Genomic DNA, 22,630 nt, shown 5'->3' with positions numbered 1-22,630 from the left:
GAAACGTGGAATGGAACGTGGAATGGAAAGGAATGGAATGGAATAGAGTAGAATGTGGAATGGAAGGAAAAGGAATGTGGAATAGAATGTGGAATGAAATGGAATACATTGAAATATGGACTGGAAAGGAATGGAATGTGGAATTCAAAAAATGGAAAGTGGAAAGGAATGGAATAGTATCGAATAGAAAGCCATGGAATGTGGAATGGAATGGAAAGGAATGGAATGGAATGGGATGGAATGTGGAAGGGAATGGAATGGAATGTATAATGGAATGGAATGGAATGTGGATTGGAATGGAATAGAAAGTGGAATGGAATGTAATGTAATGGAACAGAATGTGCAATGGAATGTGGAATGGAATGTGAAATGGAATGTGGAATGGAATGTGAAAAGGAATGAATGGAACATGGAATGGAATGGAATGGAACATGGAATGCAATGGAATGGAACGTGGAATGGAATGTGGAATGGAACTTGAAATAGAACTTGGAATATAATGTGGAAGCAATGGGGAATGGAATGGAATGGAATGTGGAATGTAATGGAACGTAATACGGAATGGAATATGGAATGGATTGCTGTGGAATGTGCAGTATAATGTGGAATGGAATGGAATGGAATGCAATGCCATGTGGATTGGAATGTAATCGAAAGTGCAATGTAATGGAATGGAATGTGGAATGGAATTGAATGGAATGTGGAATGGAATGGAATGGAATGTGGAATGGAGTGGAATGGAATGTGGAATGGAATGTGGAAAGGAATGGAATGGAATGTGGATAGCAATGTGGAATGGAATGTGGAATGGAATAGAATGGAATGTGAATTCGAATGTGGAATGAAGGTGGAATGGAATGTGGAATGGAATGGAATGGAATGAAGAATGGAATATGGAATGGAATGGAACAGAATGTGGAATGAAATGAATAATGGAACGGAATGGAATGTGGAATGGAATTGAATGCAATATGAAATAGAATGTGGAATGGAAGGTGCAATAGAATGTTGAATGTAATGGAATGGAATGTGAAATGGAATATGGAATGTAATGGTATGGAATGTGGAATTTAAATGGAATGGAATGTGCAATGGAACGTGCAATGGAACGTGCAATTTAACGTGGAATGGAAAGTGGAACAGAATGTGGAATGGAATGGAATGGAATGCGGAATAGAAGGGAATGTGATGTGGAATGGAATGTGGAATGTAATGGAATTGAATGTTTAATGGAATGCAATGCAATTTGGAATGGAACGGAAACGAATATGGAATGGAATGGAATGCAATATAATGTGGAATGGAATGGTATTGAATGGAAAGAAATGTGGAATTGAATAGAATGGAGTATGGAATGGATTGGAATAGTACGTGGAATGGGACGTGGAATGGAACATGCAAAGAAAAGTGAAATGGAAAGGACAATAGAAAGTGGAATGGAAAGTGGAATGGAAAGTGGAATGGAATGTGGAATGGAAAGAAATGGGAAGTGGAAATGGACGTGGAATAGAAAGTGAAATGGAACGTGGATTAGAACCTGCAATGGAACATGGAATGGAACGTGGAATGGAATCTGGATTGGAATGGAATGGAATGTGGAATGGAAATTGGAATCGAACGTGGTATGGCATGTGGAATGGAACATCGAATGGAATGTGGAATGGAACGTAGAAAGGAATGTGGAATGGAACTTGGAATGGAATGTGGATGGAATGGAATTAAAAGTTTAATGCAATGAAATTGAATGGAATATGCAATGAAATGTGGAACGGAACAGATCGTGTTGTTGAATGGAATGGAATTTGGAATGTTATAGAATGGAATGTGGAATGGAATGTGGAATGGAACGGAATGGAATGTGGAATGGAAGGTGGAATTGAATGGAGTGTAATGAGGAATGGAATGGAAGGGAATATGGAATGGAATGGAATGGAATGTGGAAAGAAATGGAATTGAATGTGGAATGGAATGGAATGGAATGTGGAATTCAATGGAAAGGATCATGGAATGGAACATGGAATGCAACGTGGAATGGAATGGAAAGGAAAGTGGAATGGAAGATGGAATGGAACGCGGAATGGAATGGAAGGTGGAAATGAATGGAATGGAAAGTGGAATTGAATAGAATGGAATGTGGAATGGAATGGAATGTGGAATGGAATGTAATGGAACGTGGAACAGAACGTGGAATGAAATGTGGAAAGAAATATGGAATGTAAAGGAACGCAATGAGGAATGGAAAGGAATGGAATGTAACGTGGAATGGAAAGGAATGGAATATGGATTGAAATGGAATGGAATGTCGATTGCAATGGAATGTAATGGTATGGAATATGAAATGGAATGTGACATGGAATTTGTATTGGAATGTGAAACGGAATGTGGAATGCAATGTAGAATGGAATGAAATGCAACGTGGAATGGAATGGAATGGAACATGGAATGGAATGGAAGGCAACATGAAATGGAACGTAGAATGGAACGTGAAATGAATTGGGGATTGCAATGTGCAATGGAACGTGGAATGGAATGGAATGGAATGGAAACTGGTGGGGAATATGGAATGGAATGGAATGGAAAGTGGAATGGAATGTGGAATGGAATGGAATGGAATCGAATGTCAAATGGAATGAGGAAAGGAATGTGAAATGGAATGTGGAAAGGAATGTGAAATGCAATATGGAACGGAATGCGGAATGGAATGAAATCGAAAGTGGAATGGCATGGAATGGAATAGAATTTAAAGTGGAATGGAATGTGAAATGGAAAGTGCAATGGAATGTGGAATGGAATGGAAAAGAATGTGGAATTGAATGTGGAAACGAACGGAATGGAATCTGGAATAGAATATGGAATGGAATGGAATGGGAAATGGAATGGAATGGAATGGTAGGGAAGGTGGAATGGAATGGAATGCCATTTGGAAACAAACGGAATGGAACGTGGAATGGAACGTGGAATGCAATGTGGAATGTAAAGAAATGGAATGTCGAATGGAATGCGGAATTGACAGCAATGGGATGGAATGGAATGGAATGTGGAATGGAATGGAATGGAATGTGGAAGTGAATGTGAAATGGAGTGGAATGGAATCTGGAGAAGAATATGGAATGGAATGGAATGTGGAATGGAATTAAATGGAAAGTGGAATTGAATGTGGAATGGAATGGAATGGAATCTTGAAAAGAATATGGAATGGAATGGAATGGAATGTGGAATGGAATGGAATGGAATGTGGAACTTAATGTGGAATTCAATGGATTGGAATGTGGAATGCAGTGTGGAATGGAAAGTGAAATGGAATGGAATGGAATGGAATGCGGAATGGAATGTGGAATGGAATGGAATGGAATGTGGAATGGAATGTGGAATGGAATGTGGAAAGGAATCTGGAAGTAAATGTGGAATGGAATGTGGAATGGAATGTGGAAAGGAATCTGGAAGTAAATGTGGAATGGAATGGAATGTGGAAAAGAATGTGGAATGTAATGGATTAGAATGTGGAATGGAATGTGGAATGGAACGCAATTGATTGTGGACTGGAATGTGAAATGGGGTGTGGAACGAAACATGGAATGGATCTTGGAATTGAATGGAATGGAACTTGCAATAGAATGTGAAATGGAAGGGAAGGGAACGTGGAAAGGAATGTACAATGGAAAGTGGAATGGAAAGTGAAATGAAATATGGAAAGTAACGGAATGGAATTTGGAATGGTATGTGGAATGGAGTGTGGAAAGGAGTGTGGAATGGGAAGGAATGGAATGTGGAATGGAATGTGGAATTTAATGGAATGTGGAATGGAAAGTGGAGAGGAACGTAGAATGGATTGTGGAATGGAATGTGGAATGGAACGGAAAGGAATGTGGAATGGAATGTGGAATGGAGTGTGGAATGGAACTTGGAATGCAATGCAATGGATTGTGGAATGCAACGTGGAATGGCATGGAAAGGAAAGTGCAATTGAACGTAGAGTGGAATGAATGGAATGTGGAATGGAAAGTGGAATGGAATGGAATTGAATTGAACGGAATGGAATGGAATGTGCAATGGAAAGGAATGGAATGTGGAATGGAATGCGGACTGGAATGTGAAACAAAATGTGGAATGGAATGGAATGGAATGTGGAATAGAATGTGGAATTCAATGGACTGAAAAGTAGAATGCAGTGTGGAACAGAATGTGAAATGGAATGGAATGGAATGGAATGGAATGGAATGGAATGGAATGGAATGCGGAATGGAATGTGGAATGGAATGTGGAATGCCATGTGGAATGGAATGTGGAACTAAATGTGGAATGGAATGGAACGGAATGTGGAAATGAATGTCGAATGTAATGGATTGGAAGGTGGAAAGGAATTTGGAATGGAACGTGGAATGGAACGCCATTGAATGTGTAATGGAATGTGGATTGGAATGTGGAATGAAACGTGGAATGTATCGCGGAACTGAATGGAATGGAACTTGCAATAGAATGTGGAATGGAATGGAAGGGTATGTGGAATGGATTGTGGAAAGGAAAGTGGAATGTAAAGTGAAATGCAATGTGGAAAGGATTGGAATGGAATGTGGAATGCAATGTGGATTGGAGTGTGGAATGGGATGCAATGGAATGTATAAGGGAATGTGCAAAGGAATGTGAAAAGGAATGGAATGGAATGTGGAAGGGAATGTGGAATGGAATGGAATGAAATGTAGAATGGAGTGCCGTGGAATACGGAATGGAAACTGGAACAGAAATTATTGGAAAGTGGAATGGAACTTGGAATGGAACGGAATGGAATGGAATGTGGAATGGAATGGAATGAAATGTGGAATGGAAAGTGGAATGGAATGTGGGATGGAATGGAATGAAATGTGGAATGGAATGTTGAATGGAATGGAATGCAAAGCAGAATGGAAAGGAATGGGCTGCGGAATGGAATGTGGAATGGAATGTGGAATATAATGGAATGGAACATGGAATAGAATGTGGACTGGCATGTGAATTGGAATGCAATGGAATGTAGAATGGAATGTGGAATGAAATGCAATGGAATGAGAATGGAATGTGGAATGGAATGCGGAATGGAATGGAATGGATTGTGGAATGGTATTTGGAATGGAATGTGGAATGGAATGGAATGGAAAGTCGAATGGAAAGTGGAGAGTAATGAAATGAAATGTGGAAAGGAATGAAATGGAATGAGGAATGGAATGTGGAATGGAAAGGAATGGAATGTGGAACGGAATGTTGAATGGAATGTGGAATGGAATGTGGAATGGAATGTGAAATGGAACGTGGAATGGAATGTAGAATTGAATGGAATGGAATGTAATGGAATTGAATGAATGGAAAGTGAAATGGAATGGGGAGTAGATTGTGAAATGGAATGTGGAATGCAATGTGAATCGGAATGAAAAGGAACGTGGAATGGAATGGAATGGAACATGGAATGCAATGGAATGGGAAGTGGAATGGAACGTGGAATGGAACTTGGAATTGAACGTGGAATGGAATGTGGAGGGAATGTGGAGTGGAATGGAATGGAATGTGGAATGGAATGGAATGGACTGTGGAATGGATTGAGAAATGGTATGGAATGGAATGCGGAATGACATGTGGAATGGAAAGGAGAATGCAATGTGGAATAGAACCATATGGAATGCGGAATGGAACGTGGAGTGGAATGGAATGGCATATGGAAGGGAATGAGGCATGGAATGGAATGGAATGTAGAATGGAATTTGGAAAGGAAAGTGGAATGGAATGGAATGGAATGTGGAATGGAATGTGGAGCGAAATGGAATGGAATATGGAATGGAAAGTCGAATAGAATTTGGAATGAAAAGTCGAATGGAACGGAATGAAATGTGGAATGGAAAGTTGAATGTAAAGTGGAATGGAATGGAATAGAATGTGGAATGGAACGTGGATTGGAATGGAATGGATCATGCAATAAATAGTGGAATGGAACGTGGAATGGAATGTAATGGATCGTGCAATAAATAGTGGAATGGAATGTGGAATGGAACACGGGATGGAACGTGGAAGGCAACGTCCAATGGAACGTGGAATGGAACGTGGAATGGAATGGAATGGAAACTGGAATGGAATGTGGAATGGAACGTGGAATGTAATGGAATGAAATGTGCAATGGGAGGGAATGGAATGTAGTACGGAATGTGGAATGGAAAGTGGAATGCAATGGAATGGAATGTGGAATGGGATGTGGAATGGAATGGAATGGAATGTGGAGGGGAATGTTAAATGGAATGTGGAATATAATGTGGAATGGAATGGAATGGAAAGTGGAATGGAATGGGGAATGGAACGTGGAATGTAATGGAATGGAATGTGCAATGGGAAGGAATGGAATGTAGTACGGCATGTGGAATGGAATGTGGAATGCAATGGAATGGAATGTGGAATGGGATGTGGAATGGAATGGAATGGAATGTAGAGAGGAATGTTAAATGGAATTTGGAATATAATGTGGAATGGAATGTGGAATTGAAAGCGGAATGGAATGTGGAATGGAATGGAATGTAAAATGCAATGCAATGGAATAAAGAATGGAATGTAATGGATTGTGGAATGAAATGGAATGTAATGTGGAATCGAATGGATTGGAATGAGGGATGGAATGTGTAATGGAATGTGGAATGGAGTGGAATGGAATTGATGAGAATGTGGAATGGAATGTGGAATGCACTTGAGTGGAATGTGGAATGGAAGGGAATGGAATGTGGAATGGAATGGAAAGGGATGTGGAATGGATTGGAAAGGTATGTGGAATGGAATGTGGAATGGAATCTGGAAAGGAACGGCAATGTAATGGAAGGGAATGTGTAATGGAACGTGGAATGGAATGGAAAGGAATGTGGAATGTAATATGGATTGGAAGGCAATGGAATGTGGAATGGAATGTTGAATGGAAATGAATGGAATGTGGAATGGAATGGAATGGAATGTGGAATGGAATAGAATGGAATGTAACTGAATATGGAATGGAATGTAATGGAATGAGGAATAGAATGCGGAATGCAATGGAATGGAATGCCAAATCTAAAGGAATGGAATGGAAAGTGGAAAGGAATGGACAGGAATTTGGAATTGAAAGTGGAGTCTAATGGATTGGAATCTGGAATAGAATGCGGACAAGAATGGAATACGGAATGGAATGGTATGGAATGTGGAAAGGAATGGAATGCAATTTGGAATGGAATGGAACACGGAATGGAACGTGGAATGGAAGGCGGAATGTGGAATTTAAAGGGGAATGGACAGGAATTTAATGGAATTGAATGTGTAATGTAATGTGGAATGGAATGGAATTGAATGCAATGTGGAATATAATGGAATGGGATGGAATGTGGAATGGAATGGAATGGAATGTGGAATGGAATGTAGAAAGGATTGTGGAACGGAATGAGGAATGGATGTGGAATGGAATGTGGAAAGAAGTGTGGCATGAGATGGAATGGAATGCGGAATAGATGTTGGAGTGGAACTTGTAATGGAATGGAATAGATGGTGGAATGTAATGTGGAATGGAATGGAATGGAATGTGGAATGGATCACGGAATGGAAAGTGGAATGAAAAGTGCAATAGAATGGAATGGAATGTGGAATGGAATGTGGAATGGAATGGAATGTAGAATGGAATGTGGAAAGGAATGTGTTATGGAATGTTGAATAGAACAGAATGGAATGAGGAATGGAATGTGGAATGGAATGCGGAGTGGAATGTTGAATGGAATGTTGAATGAAATGTGTCAAGGAATGGAATGGAATGTGGACTGGAATGTCTAATGGAAATTAATGGAATGTTGAATGGAATGGAATGGAATGTGGAATGGAATGGTATGGAATGTGGAACTGAATGTGGAAAGGAATGGAATGGAATGAGGAATAGAATGTGAAATGCAATGGAATGGAATGCGGAATGGAAAGGAATGGAATGGAATGTGGAAAGGAATGGAATGGAATTTAGAATTGAATGTGGAGTGGAATGTAATGGAATCTGGATTTGAATGTGGAATGGAATGGAATGGAATAGGGAATGGAATGGTATGGAATGTGGAAAGGAATGAAATGAAATGTGGAATGGAATGGAATCTGGAATGGAATGGAATGTGGAATGGAATCGAATGGAGTGGAATTAAATGCGGAATGGAATGTGGAATGGAATGTGGAATGGAATGTGGAATGAAGTGTGGCATGGAATGGAATTGAATGAGGAATGGATGTTAGAATGGTAAGTGGAAAGGAATGGAATGGAAAGTCGAATGGGAAGTGGAATGGAACGTGGAATGGAAGTTGGAATGAAACGTGGAATGGGATGTAATAGAAGATGGAATGGAATGTGGAATGCAATGGAAGTGAACGTGGAAAGGAATGTAATCGAATATGGAATGGAATGTGGAATGGAATGGAATGGAATGTGGAATGGAATGGAATTGTATGTAAAATTGACCAGAATGGAATGTGGAATGAAATTTGGAATGGAATGGAATGGAATGTGCAAAGGAGTGTGGAATGAAATGTGGAATGGAATCTGGAATGGAATGGAATCTAATGGAATGTAATGTGGAATGGAATGTGGAACGGAATGTGGAATGGAACGGAATGGAATGTGGAATGGAGTTTGCAATTGAATGTGTAGTGGAATGGAATGGAATTTGGAATGGAATGTTGAATGGAATGTGGAATGGAATGGAATGGAAAGTGGAATGAAATGTGGACTCAAATGTGGAATGTAATGGCATGGAATGTGGTATGGAATGGAATGGAATGTGGAATAGAATGTGGTATGGAATGGAATGGAATGTGGAATTTTATGTATAAAGGAATGGAATGGAATGTGGAATGGAATGTGGAATGGAATTTATTGGAATGTGGAATGGAATGTTGAAAGGAATGTAGAATGGAATGCTGTAGAATGTGGAATGGAACGTGGAATAGAATGCAATGGATCATGGAATGGAACGTTTAATGGAAAGTGGAATGGAACTTGGAATGGAATGTGCAATGGAATGTGGAATGGAACGTGGAATGGAATGTGGAATGGAACGTGGAATGGAATGGAATGGAATGAAAAGTGGAATGGAATGTGGAATGGAACACGGAATGGAATTTGCAATGGAATGTGGAGTGGAAAGAAGAATGGAAGGGAATGGAATGTAGAATTGAACATGGAATTGAATGGAATGGAACGTGTAATGGAACATTAAATGGAATGTAGAATGTAACATGGAATGGAATGTGGAGTGGAAAGAGGAATGCAACGCGGAATTGAATAGAATGGAACGAGGAATGGAATGGAATGGAACTTGGAATGGATTATGGAATGAAATGTGGAATGGAATGTAATGGAATGAGGAATGGAATGGGGAATGGAATGGGGAATGGAATGTGGAATTGAATGGAATGTAATGGGGAAAGAAATGTGCAATTGAAAGGAATGGAATGTGGAATGGAATGTTGAATGCAAAGTGGAATGGAAAGGAATGGAATGTGGAAGGGAATGTGGAATGGAATGGAATGTGGAAGGGAATGTGGAATGGAATGGAATGTGGAAGGGAATGTGGAATGGAATGGAATGTTGAATGGAATGGAATGGAATGAGGAAGGGAATGTTGAATGGAATGGAATGTGGAATGGAATGGAATGGAAAGTAGAAGAGAATGGAATGGAATGAGGAATGGAAAGTGAAATGGAATGGAACGTGGAATGGGATTGTGTGGAATGGAATGGAATGGAATTTGATGGAATGCAATGGAATGGAATGCGGAATGGAATGGGTTTGAATGGAACGTCGAATGGAATGGAACGTGGAAAGGAATGGAATGGAACGTGGAATGGAATGGATTGGAACGTGGAATGGAATGGAATGGAATGTGGAATGGAACGTGGAAAGGAATGGAATGGAAAGCAATGAAATGTGGAATGGAATGTGGAATGGAATGGAATAGAATGGAATGGAATGTGGAATGGAATGGAATGTAATACGGACTGGAATGGCATGCAATGGAATGGAATATGTAATGGAATGGAATTGAATGTGGAATAGAATGGAATGGAATGCAATGTGGATTGTAATGGAATGCAATCTGGATTAAATGAAATAGAATGTGGAATGGAATGGAATGGAATGAGCAATAGAATAGAATTGAAAGTGGAAAGGAATGGAATGGAATGTGGAATGGAATGGAGTGGAATGTGGAATGGAATTTGGATTTGAATGAAAAGGAATGGAAGGGAATGTGGAATAGAATGGAATGCGAAATGGAATGGAATGGAATTTGGAATGGAATGGAATGGAATGTGGAATTGAATGGAATGGAATGTGGAATGGAATATAATTGAATGTAGAATAGAATTGAATGGAATATGGAATGGAATGTGGATTGAAATGGAATGGAATGTGGGACAGAACGCAATGCAATGGTATGTAGTGTGGAAAGGAATGCAATGGAATATGTAATGGAATGTGGAAGGGAACGTAAAAAGGAACGTTGAATGGAATGTGGAGTGGAACATGGAATGGAATGTGGAATGAAATCGAAAGAGATGTGGAATGGAATGTGGAATGCAATGCAATGGAATGCGGAATGGAATGGAATGAAATGCATAACGGAAGGCAATGGAATGTGGAATGGAATAAAATGCTATGGAATGTGTAAAGGAACGGAAAGGAATGCAACGGTATGTGGAATGTAAGGGAAAGGAATGTGGAATGGAATGAATGCAATGGAATGGAATGAATGCAATGGAATGTGGAATGGAATGGAATGGAATGGTGAATTGAAAAAATGGAATCTGGAATGGAATGGAATAGTATCGAATGTGGAATGGAATGAAAAGGTGTGGAATGGAATGAAAAGGTATGGAATGTGGAATGGAATGGAATGGTATGGAATGTGGAATGGAAGGAAAAGTTATGGAATGTGGAATGGAATGTAACGGAATGGAATGGGATGGAATGTGCAAGGGAATGGAATGGAATGTGGAATGGAATGCAATGGAATTTGGAATGGAATGGAATGGAATGTGGAATGGAATTGAATGGAATGTGGATTGGAATGGAATGTAATCTGGAATTGAATGGAATGGAATGCGTAATGGAATGTGGAATGGAATGTGAAATGAAATGTGGAATGGAATGTGAAACGGAATGGAATACAATATGGAATTTAATGGAATGGATCATGGAATGCAATGGAATGGAAGGTGGAATGGAATTTGGAATGGAACGTGGAATGTAATGTGCTAGGAATGCGGAATAAAATGGAATGGAATGTGTAATTGAATGTTTAATGGAATGGAATGTGTAATTTAATGTTTAATGAAACGGAATGCACTGTGGAATGGAATGTGGAATGGAATGGAATGGAATGTGAAATGGAATGTGGAATTGACTGTGGAATGGAAGGTGGAATAGATCGGAACGGAATGTGGAATGGAATGTGGAATGAAACGTTGAATGGAACGTGGAAAGGAATGGAATGGAACGTGGAATGGAATGTGGAATCGAATGGAATGGAATGTGGAATGCAATTTGGAATGGAATGTGGAATGGAATGGAACGGAATGTGGAATCGAATGTCGAGTGGAATGGAATGTGTTATGGAATGAAATGGATTAAGTAATAGAATGTGGAACGGAATGCAATGGAATGTGGAAAGGAATGTGTAATAGAATGAATGAAATTTGGAATGGAATGCTGAAAGGAATGTGGAATGGAATGCGTAATGGAAAGGAAGGGAAGGTGTTAATGAATGATGAATGGAAAGTGGAATGGAACGTAATGGAATGTGGAATGGAATGTGGAATGGAAAGGAATAGAACGTGCAAAGGAATGTGGAAGGGTACGCGTAATGGAACGTGGAATGGAATGTGAATGGAATAGTATGGAATGTGGAATGAAATGGTATGGGATGTGGAATGGAATGTAATGGAAAGTGGAAAGGAATGTGGAATGGAATGGAATGGTGTGTCGAATAGAAAGGAATGGAATGTGGAATGGATTGTGGAGTGGAACGTGGAATGTAATGCAATGGAATGTGGAATGGAAAGTGGAATGGGATGGGGAGGAGAAAGTGGAATTGAATGGAATGGAATGTGGAATGGATTATGGAGTGGAATGTGGAATGCAATGGAATGGAACGGGGAATGGAATTTGGAATTGAATGGAATGGAATGTGGAATTGAATGGAATGGAATGTAGAATGGAATGTGGAATGGAATTTAGAATTCAATGGAAAGGAAAGAAATGGAATGTGGAATGGAATGGAAAGTGGAATGGAATGGAATGGAATGTTGAATGGAATGCAATGGAATGTGGAATGGAATGTGCGATGGATTGGAATTGGATGGAATGAAATGTGGTATGGAATTGAATTGAATGCAATGTGGAATGGAATGCAATGGCATGTGGAATGGAATGGAATGGAATTTGGAATACAACGGAATGGAATTCAATGTGGAATGAAACGGAATGGAATGCAATGTGGAATGGAATGGAATGCAGTGTTGAATGGATTGGAATCGAATGTGGAATGGAATGCAATGGAATGGAATGTGGAATGGAATGGAGTGGAATGTGGATGGAATGCAATGCAATATGGAATGGAATGGAATGGAATGGAATGTGGAATGGAAGGGAATGGAATGTGGAACCGAATGGAATGGAATGGAATGTGGAATGGAATGGAGTGGACTGTGGAATTGGATGGAATGGAATGTGGAATGGAATGCTATGCGTAATGGGATGGAAAGGAATGCAATGAAATGTGGAAATGAATGGAATGGAATGTGGAATGGAATGGAATGGAATGTGGAACATAATGTGGAATGGAATGGAATGGGATGTGGAATGCAATGTGGAATGTAATGGAATTGGATGTAGAATGCAATGTGGAATGGAATGGAATGGGATGTGGAATGCAATGTGGGATGGAATGTAATTGAAGGTGGAATGGAATGTGGAATGGAATGGAATGGAATGTGGAATGAAATGTAATGGAATGTGGAATGGAATGGAATGCAATATGGACCGGAACGTGGAATGGAATGGAGTTGATTGTGGAATGGAATGGAATGGAATGATATGGAATGTGGAATCGGATGGAATGGCATGTGGAATAGAGTGTTGAAGGGAATAGAACTGAACGTGGAATGGTATATGGAATGGAACGTGGAATGGAACGTTGAATGGAATGTAGAATGGAATGGAATGGAATGAGGAATGGAATGGAATGAAATGGAAAGTGGAATGGAACATGGAATGGAATGGAATACATCGTGGAATGGAATCTGGAATGGACTGTGGAATGGATTGGAATGTGGAATGGAATGAAATGGAATGTGGAATGGAATGTGGTATGAAATGGCATGCAATGTGGAATGGAAAGTGAAATGGAAGGGAATTGAATGTGGAATGGAATGTGGAAGGCAATATGGAATGGAAAGTGGAATGGAATAGAAACGAACATGGAATGCAAAGTGGAATGGAACGTGGCATGGAATGGAATGGAAGGTGGAATGGATCTTAGAATGGAATGGAATGGAAAGTGTAACGGATTGTGGAATGGAAAGTGGAATCGAACGTGGAATGGAACGTGGAATGTAATGGAATGGAACGTGGAATGGAATATGCAATGGAACATGGAATAGTATGTGGAATATAATGTGGATTGGAATGGAATGGAATGTGGAAATGAATGGAAAGGAATGTGGAGTAGAATGGAATGGTGTGTGGAACAGAACGTGGAATGGAATGGAACGGAATCTGGAATGAAATAGAATGGAATGGTATGGAATGTGGAATGGAATGGAATGGAACGTGGAATGGAACGTGGAATGGACTGTGGAATGGAATGAAATTGAATGTATAATGGAAGTGAATGGAATGTGGAATGGAATGTGGAATGGAATGGAATGGATTGGAATGGAATAGAATGTGGAATGGAATGGAGTTGATTGGAATGTGTAATTGAATGAAATGTGGATTGGAATTGCAAGAATGTGGAATTGAATGGAATGGTATAGAATGTGCAATGGAATGGAATGTAACGGAATGTCTAACGGAATGGAATGGAATGTGGAATGGAACTTAATGGAAAGTGGAAGGGAATGGAATGCGGAATGGAATGGAAAGGAATATGGAATGGAATGTAATCGAATGGAAAGAATGTGGAACTGAATGGAATGGGAAGTGGAAAGGAATGGAATGGAATGAGGAATAGAAAGGGGAATGGAAAAGAATGGAAGGTGGAATGGAATGTCAAATGGAATCTGCAATGGAACATGGAATTTAATGAAATGGAACGTGGAATGCAGTGGAATGAAAAATGGAATTGAATGGTATGGCGAGTAGAAAGGAACATGGATTAGAATGGAATGGAATGTGGAATGGAACTTGGAATGGAATGTGGAATGCCATGTGGAATGGAACGTACAAGGGAATGCAGAATTGAATATGGAATGCAATGTGGAATGGAATGTGGAATGCAAAGGAATGGAATGTGGAATGGAACGTGGAATGGAATGGAGTGGAATGGAATGTACAATGGAATATCGAATGAAATGGAATGGAATTTGTAATGCAATGTTATGGAATGTGGAATGGAATGTGGAATGGAATGTGGAATGGAAAGTGGAATGGAATGTCCAACGGAATGTCAAATGGAATGCAATTCAATGTGGAATGGAATGGAAAGGAATGTACACTGGAATGGAATGGAAAGGAATGTGGAATAGAATGTTGAATGGAACGTGGAATGGAATGGAAAGAAATGTGGAATGGAATGGAATGGAATGTGGAATGGAATGGAATGGAATGTAGAATAGAATGGAATGGAATGAAATGTGGAATAGAATGCGGAATGGAACATGGAATGGAATGGAACGAAATGTGGAATGGAATGGAAAGGAATGTGGAATGGAATGGAAAGGAATGAAATGGAATGTGGAATGGAACGTGGAAGGGAATGAAATGGAATGTTGAATGGAATGGAATGGAATGTAAAGTGGAATGGAATGTGGAATGGAATGTGGAATAGAATGAAACGGAACGTTGAATGGAATGGAACGGAATGTAAAGTGGAATGGAATGTGGAATGGAATTTGGAATGGAACGTGGAATGCAACACGGAATGGAGTGGAATCCAATGTGGAATGGAACGTGAAATGGAATGGAATGAAATGTGGAATGTAATGTGGAAAGGAATGGAATGGGATGTGGAAAGTAATGTGGAATGGAATGGAAAGGGATGTGGAATGCAATGTGGAATAGATGGAATGGAATGTGGAATGGAATGTGGAATGGAATGGAATGTGGAATGGAATGGAATGGATTGTGGAATGGAATGAAATGGAATGCTATGGAATGTGGAATCGGGTGGAATGGCATGTGGAATGGAGTGTGGAATGGAATGGAATTGAATGTGGAACGGAATATGGAATGGAACGTGGAATAAAAGTTGAATGGAATGTAGAAAGGAACGGAATGGAAAGTGGAACGGAAGGGATTCAAATATGGGATGGAATGTGGAATGGAATGGAATGGAATGGAAGGGAAGGGAATGGAATGTGGAATGGAATGGAACGGAATGCGGAATGAAATGGAATGGAATGTGGAATGGAATGCAATTGAATGGAATATGAAATGCAACAGAATGTCTAATTCAACGCGGAATGGAACGTAATGGAACATGGAATGGAACTTGGAATGGTACATGCAATGGAATGTGAAATGCAATGTGGAATGCGGCGTGGAATAGAATGTGGAATGGAATGTGGAATGGAATGCAATGGGATGTGGAATGCAAGGTGGAATGGAATGGAATGGAATCTGGAACGTAATGTGGAATGGAATGGAATGGGATGTGGAATGCAATGTGGAATGCAATGGAATTGGATGTGGAATGCAATGTGGAATGGAATGGAATAGAATGTGGAACGTAATGTGGAATGGAATGGAATGGGATGTGGAATGCAATGTGGAATATAATGGAATTGGATGTGGAATGCAATGTGGAATGGAATGGAATGGGATGTGGAATGCAATGTGGGATGGAATGGAATTGAAGGTGGAATGGAATGTGGAATGGAATGGAATGGAATGTGGAAGGAAATGGAATGGAATGTGGAATGGAATGGAATGCAATGTGGACCGGAACGTGGAATGGAATGGAATGGAATGGATTGTGGAATGGAATGGAATGGAATGATATGGAATGTGGATTCTGATGGAATGGCATGTGGAATAGAGGGTGGAAGGGAATAGTATTGAACGTGGAATGGAATATGGAATGGACCGTGGAATGGAACATTGAAAGGAATGTAGAATGGAGTGGAATGGAATGTGGAATGGAATGGAATGGAATGGAAAGTGGAATGGAACGTGGAATGGAATGGAATGCAACGTGGAATGGAATCTGGAATGGATTGTGGAATGGAATGTTTAATGGAACGTGGAATGGAATGGATTGGAATGTGGAATGGAATGTGGAATGGAATGAAATGGAATGTGGAATTCAATGTGGAATGGAAAGCGGAATGGAATATAAATGATCGTGGAATGGAAAGTGGAATGGAACGTGGAATGGAATGGAATGGAAGGTGGAATGGATCTTAGAAATGAATGGAATGGAAAGTGTAATGGAATGTGGAATGGAAAGTGGAATTGAACGTAGAATGGAACGTGGAAAGGAATGGAATGGAAAGTGGAATGGAATATGCAATAGAACATGGAATATTATGTGGAATATAATGTGGATTGGAAAGGAATGGAATGTGGAAATGAATAGAAAGGAATGTGGAGTAGAATGGAATGGTGTGTGGAACAGAACGTGGAATGGAATGGAATGGAATCTGGAATGAAATGGAATGGAATGGTATGGAATGTGGAATGGACTGGAAAGTAACGTGGAATGGAACATGGAATAGACTGTGGAATGGAATGAAATCGAATGTATAATGGAAGGGAATGGAATGCAGAATGGAATGTGGAGTGGAATGGAATGGATTGGAATGGAATGGAATGTGGAATTGAATGAAATGTGGATTGGAATGGCAAGAATGTGGAATTGAATGGAATGGTATGGAATGTGCAATGGAATGGAATGGAATGGAATGTCTAACGGAATGGAATGGAAAGTGGAATGGAACTTAATGGAAAGTGGAATGGAATGGAATGCGGAATGGAATGGAAAGGAATATGGAATGGAATGTAATCGAATGGAAAGAATGTGGAATTGAATGGAATGGGAAGTGGAAAGGAATGGAATGGAATGAGGAATAGAATGGGGAATGGAAAAGAATGGAAGGTGGAATGGAATGTCAAATGGAATCTGGAATGGAATATGGAATTTAATGAAATGGAACGTGGAATGCAGTGGAATGAAAAATGGAATTGAATGCTATGGCGAGTAGAAAGTAACGTGGATTGGAATGGAATGGAACGTGGAATGGAACTTGGAATGGAATGTGGAATGCCATGTGGAATGGATCGTACAATGGAATGTAGAATTGAATATGGAATGCCATGTGGAATGGAATGTGGAATGCAAAGGAATGGAATGTGGAATGGAATGTGGAGTGGAATGGAATGTACAATGGAATATGGAATGGAATGGAATGGAATTTGTAATGCAACGGTATGGAATGTGGAATGGAATGTGGAATGGAACGTGGAATGAAAAGTTGAATGGAATGTGCAATGGAATGTGAAATGGAATGCAATACAATGTGGAAAGGAATGGAAAGGAAGGTACACTGGAATGGAATGAAATGGAATGTGGAATAGAATGTTGAATGGAACGTGGAATGGAATGGAAAGAAATGTGTAATGGAATGGAATGGAATGTAGAATAGAATGGAATGGAATGAAATGTGGAATAGAATGCGGAATGGAACATGGAATGGAATGGAACGAAATGTGGAATGGAATGGAAAGGAATGTGGAATGGAATGGAATGGAATGAACTGGAATGTGGAACGGAATGTGGAATGGAATGGAAAGGAAGGTGGAATGGAATGGAATGGAATGAACTGGAATGTGGAACGGAATGTGGAATGGAATGTGGAAGGGAATGTGGAAGGGAATGAAATGGAATGTTGAATGTAATGGAATGGAATGTAAAGTGGAATGGAATGTGGAATGGAATGTGGAACGGAATGAAATGGAACGTTGAATGGAATGGAATGGAATGTAAAGTGGAATGGAATGTGGAATGGAATTTGGAATGGAACGTGGAATGCAACACGGAATGGAGTGGAATCCAATGTGGAATGGAATGTGAAATGGAATGGAATGAAATGTGAAATGTAAGGTGGAATGGAATGGAAGGGGATGCGGAATGAAATGTGGAATGCAATGGAATGGGATGTGGAAAGTAATGTGGAATGGAATGGAAAGGGATGTGGAATGCAATGTGGAATGGAATGGAATGGAATGTGGAATGGAATGTGGAATGGAATGGAATGGAATATGGAATGGACTGTGCAATGGAATGGAATGGATTGTGGAATGGAAATAAATGGAATTATATGGAATGTGGAATCGGGTGGAATGGCATGTGGAATACAGTGTGGAATGGAATGGAATTGAAAGTGGAATTGAATATGGAATGGAACGTGGAATGGAAATTTGAATGGAATGTAGAAAGGAATGGAATGGAATGTGGAATGGAAGGGATACGAATATGGGATGGAATGTGGAATGGAAAGGAATGGAAGGGAAGGGAATGGAATGTGGAATGGAATGGAATGGAATGTGGAATGGAATGCAACTGAATGGAATATGAAATGCTATGGAATGTCTAATTCAACATGAAATGGAATGTAATGGAACATGGAATGGAACTTGGAAAGGTAAGTGCAATGGAATGTGGAATGCAATGTGGAATGCGGCGTGGAATAGAATGTGGAATGGAATGTGGAATGGAATGGAATGTGGATAGGAATGGAATGTAATGTGGAATGGAATATGGAATGGAATGGAATGTGAATTGGAATGGAATGGAATGTGGAATGGAATGTGGAATGGAATGGAATTTAATGTATAATAAATTGTGGAATTGAATGCAATGGAATATGGAAAGGAATGGAATGGTAGGTTGTGTAATGTGGAATGGAAAGGAATGGATCGTGGAATGCAATGGAAAGGAACGTGGAATGGAATGGAATGGAAAACGGAATGTTACATGGAATATAATGTGTATTGGAACGTAATGGAATGTGGAAATGAATGGAATGGAATGTGGAGTGGAAAGGAATTGTGTATGCAATAGAATGTGGAATGGAATGGAATCGAATCTGGAATGAAATGGAATGGAATGGTATAGAATGTGGAATGGAATGTAACGGAACATGGAATGAAACGTGGAATGGAACTTGGAATGGAATATGGAATGGAATGAAATGGAATGTATAATGGAAGGGAATGGAATGTGGAATGGACTGTCGAATGGAATGGAATGGATTGGAATGGAATGGAATGTGGAATTGAATGGAATAGAATGTGGAATTGAAAGGAATGCTATGTAATGAGAAATGAAATAGAATGGAATGGAATGTGGAATGGAATGGAATGGAATGTGGAATGGAATGGAATGGAATATGGAAGGGAACTTAATGGAAAGTAGAATGGAATGGATTGCTGAATGGAATGCAATGGAATGCGGAATGGAATGTAATCGAATGGAAAGAATGTGGAATTTAATGGAGTGGTAAGTGGAATGGAATGGAATGAAATGGGGAAGAGAATGGGGGAAGGAAAGCAATGGAAGGTGGAATGGAATGTGAAATGGAATCTGGAATGTAACATGGAATGGAAAGAAATGGAACGTGGGATGCAATGGAATGGAAAGTGAATGGAGTGGTATGGAACATAGAATGGAACGTGGAATGGAATGGAATGGAACGTGGAATGGAACTTAGAATGGAATGTGGAATGGCATGTGGAATGGATCGTACAATGGAATGTGGAATTGAATATGGAATGGAATGTGGAATGGAATGTGGAATGCAATGGAATGGAATGTGGAATGGAATGGAGTGGAATGAAATGTATAATGAAATGTGGATTGGAATGGAATGGAATTTGTAATGGAATGGTATGGAATGTGGAATGGAATGTGGAATGCAAAGTTTTTGGAATGTGGAATGGAATGTCCAACGGAATGTGGAATGGAATATAATGCAATGTGGAATGGAATGGAGTGGAATGTAGAATAGAATGCAATGGAATATAAAGTGGAATGGAATGTGGAGTGGAATTTGGAATGTAACGTGGCATGCAACACGGAATGAAGTCGAATCCAATGTGGAATGGAATGTGAAATGGAATGGAATGAAATGTGGAATGTAAAGTGAAATGGAATGGAATGGGATGTGGAATGCAATGTGGAATGCAATGGAATGGGATGTGGAAAGCAATGTGGAATGGAATGGAAAGGGATTTGGAATGCAATGTGGAATGGAATGCAATGGAATGTGGAATGGAATGTGGAATTTAATGGAATGGAATATGGAATGGACTGTGGAATGGAATGGAATGGATTGTGGAATGGAATGGAATCGAATGATATGGAATGTGGAATCGGGTGGAATGGCATGTGGAATAGAGTGTGGAATGGAATGGAATTGAACGTGGAATGGAATATGGAATGGAACGTGGAATGGAACGTTGAATGGAATGTAGAAAGCAATGGAATGGAATGTGGAATGGAAGAGATTCGAATATGGGATGGAATGTGGAATGGAATGGAATGGCAGGGAAGGGAATGGAATGTGGAATGGAATGCAATGAAATGCGGAATGGAATGGAATGGAATGTGGAATGGAATGCAATTCAATGGAATATGAAATGCAACGGAATGTCTAATTCAACGTGGAATGGAATGTAATGGAACATGGAATGGAACTTGGAATGGTACGTGCAATGGAATGTGGAATGCAATGTGGAATGCGGCGTGGAATAGAATGTGGAATGGAATGTGGAATGGAATGGAATGTGGATTGGAATGGAATGTAATGTTTAATGGAGTGTGGAATGGAATGGAATTTAATGTATAATAAAATGTGGAATTTAACGCAATGGAATATGGAAAGGAATGGAACGGAGGGTTATGTAATGTGGAATGGAAAGGAATGGAATGTGGAATGGATCGTGGAATTCAATGGAATGGAAAGTAGAATGGAATGGAATGGAACACGGAATGTTATGTGGAATATAATGTGTATTGGAATGGAATGGAATGTGGAAATGAATGGAATGGAATGTGGAGTGGAAAGGAATTGTGTGTGCAATAGAATGAGGAATGGAATGGAATCGAATCCGGAATGAAATGGAATGGAATGGTAGGGAATGTGGAAAGGAATGGAACAGAACGTGGAATGGAACGTGGAATGGAACTTGGAATGGAATGAAATGGAATGTATAATGGAAGGGAATGGAATGTGGAATGGAATGTCGAATGGAATGGAATGGATTGGAATGGAATGGAATGTGGAATGGAATGGAATAGAATGTGGAATTGAATGGAATGTTATGGAATGTGAAATGAAATGGAAGGGAAGAGAATGTGGAATGGAATGCAATGGAATGTGGAAAGGAACTTAATGGAAAGTGGAATGGAATGGAATGCTGAATGGAATGGAATGGAATGTAAACTAATGGAAAGAATGTGGAATTTAACGGAGTGGTAAGTGGAATGGAATAGAATGAAATGGGGAAGAGAATGGGGAAAGGAAAGTAATGGAAGGTGAAATGGAATGTGAAATGGAATCTGGAATGTAACACGGAATGGAATGGAATGGAAAGTGGAATGCAATGGAATGGAAAGTGGAATGGAATGGTATGGAACATAGAAAGGTACGTGGAATTGAATGCAATGGAACGTGGAAGTGAACTTTGAATGGAATGTGGAATGGCATGTGGAATGGATCGTACAATGGAATGTGGAATTGAAAATGGAATGGAATGTGGAATGGAATGTGGAATGCAATGGAATGGAATGTGGAATGGAATGGAGTGGAATGCAATGTATAATGGAATGTGGATTGGAATGGAATGGAATTTGTAACGGAATGGTATGGAATGTGGAATGGAATGTGGAATGGAAAGTTTTTGGAATGTGGAATGGAATGTCCAACGGAATGTGGAATGGAATATAATGCAATGTGGAATGGAATGGAGTGGAATATACAATAGAATGGAATGCAATGGAATGTGGAAAAGAATGTGCAATGGAATGTGGAATGGAATGGAATGGAATGAAGAACAGAATGGAACAGAATGTGGAATGGAATGGAATGGAATGGAATGGAATGTGAAAAGGAATTTGGATTGGAATGTGAAATGGAATGTGCAATGGAATGTGGAACGGAAAGAAATGGAAAGTGAATGGAATTTAATGGAATGGAAAGTGGAATGCAATGTGGAACGGAATGTTAAATGAAACGTGGAAAGGAAAACAGAATGGACTGGAATCCAATGTGAAATGGAATTTGAAATGGAAAGCAATGAAATATGGAATGCAGTGTGGAATGGAATGGAATGGGATGTGGAATGCAATGTGGAATGGAAGGGAATGGAATGTGGAATGCAATGGAATGGAATGAGGAATGGAAAGTG

This window comes from Pongo abelii, chromosome 15, assembly GCF_028885655.2.
Source record: "Pongo abelii isolate AG06213 chromosome 15, NHGRI_mPonAbe1-v2.0_pri, whole genome shotgun sequence".
Classification (NCBI taxonomy): Eukaryota; Metazoa; Chordata; class Mammalia; order Primates; family Hominidae; genus Pongo; species Pongo abelii.
Note: the sequence above shows the minus strand (reverse complement) of the source record.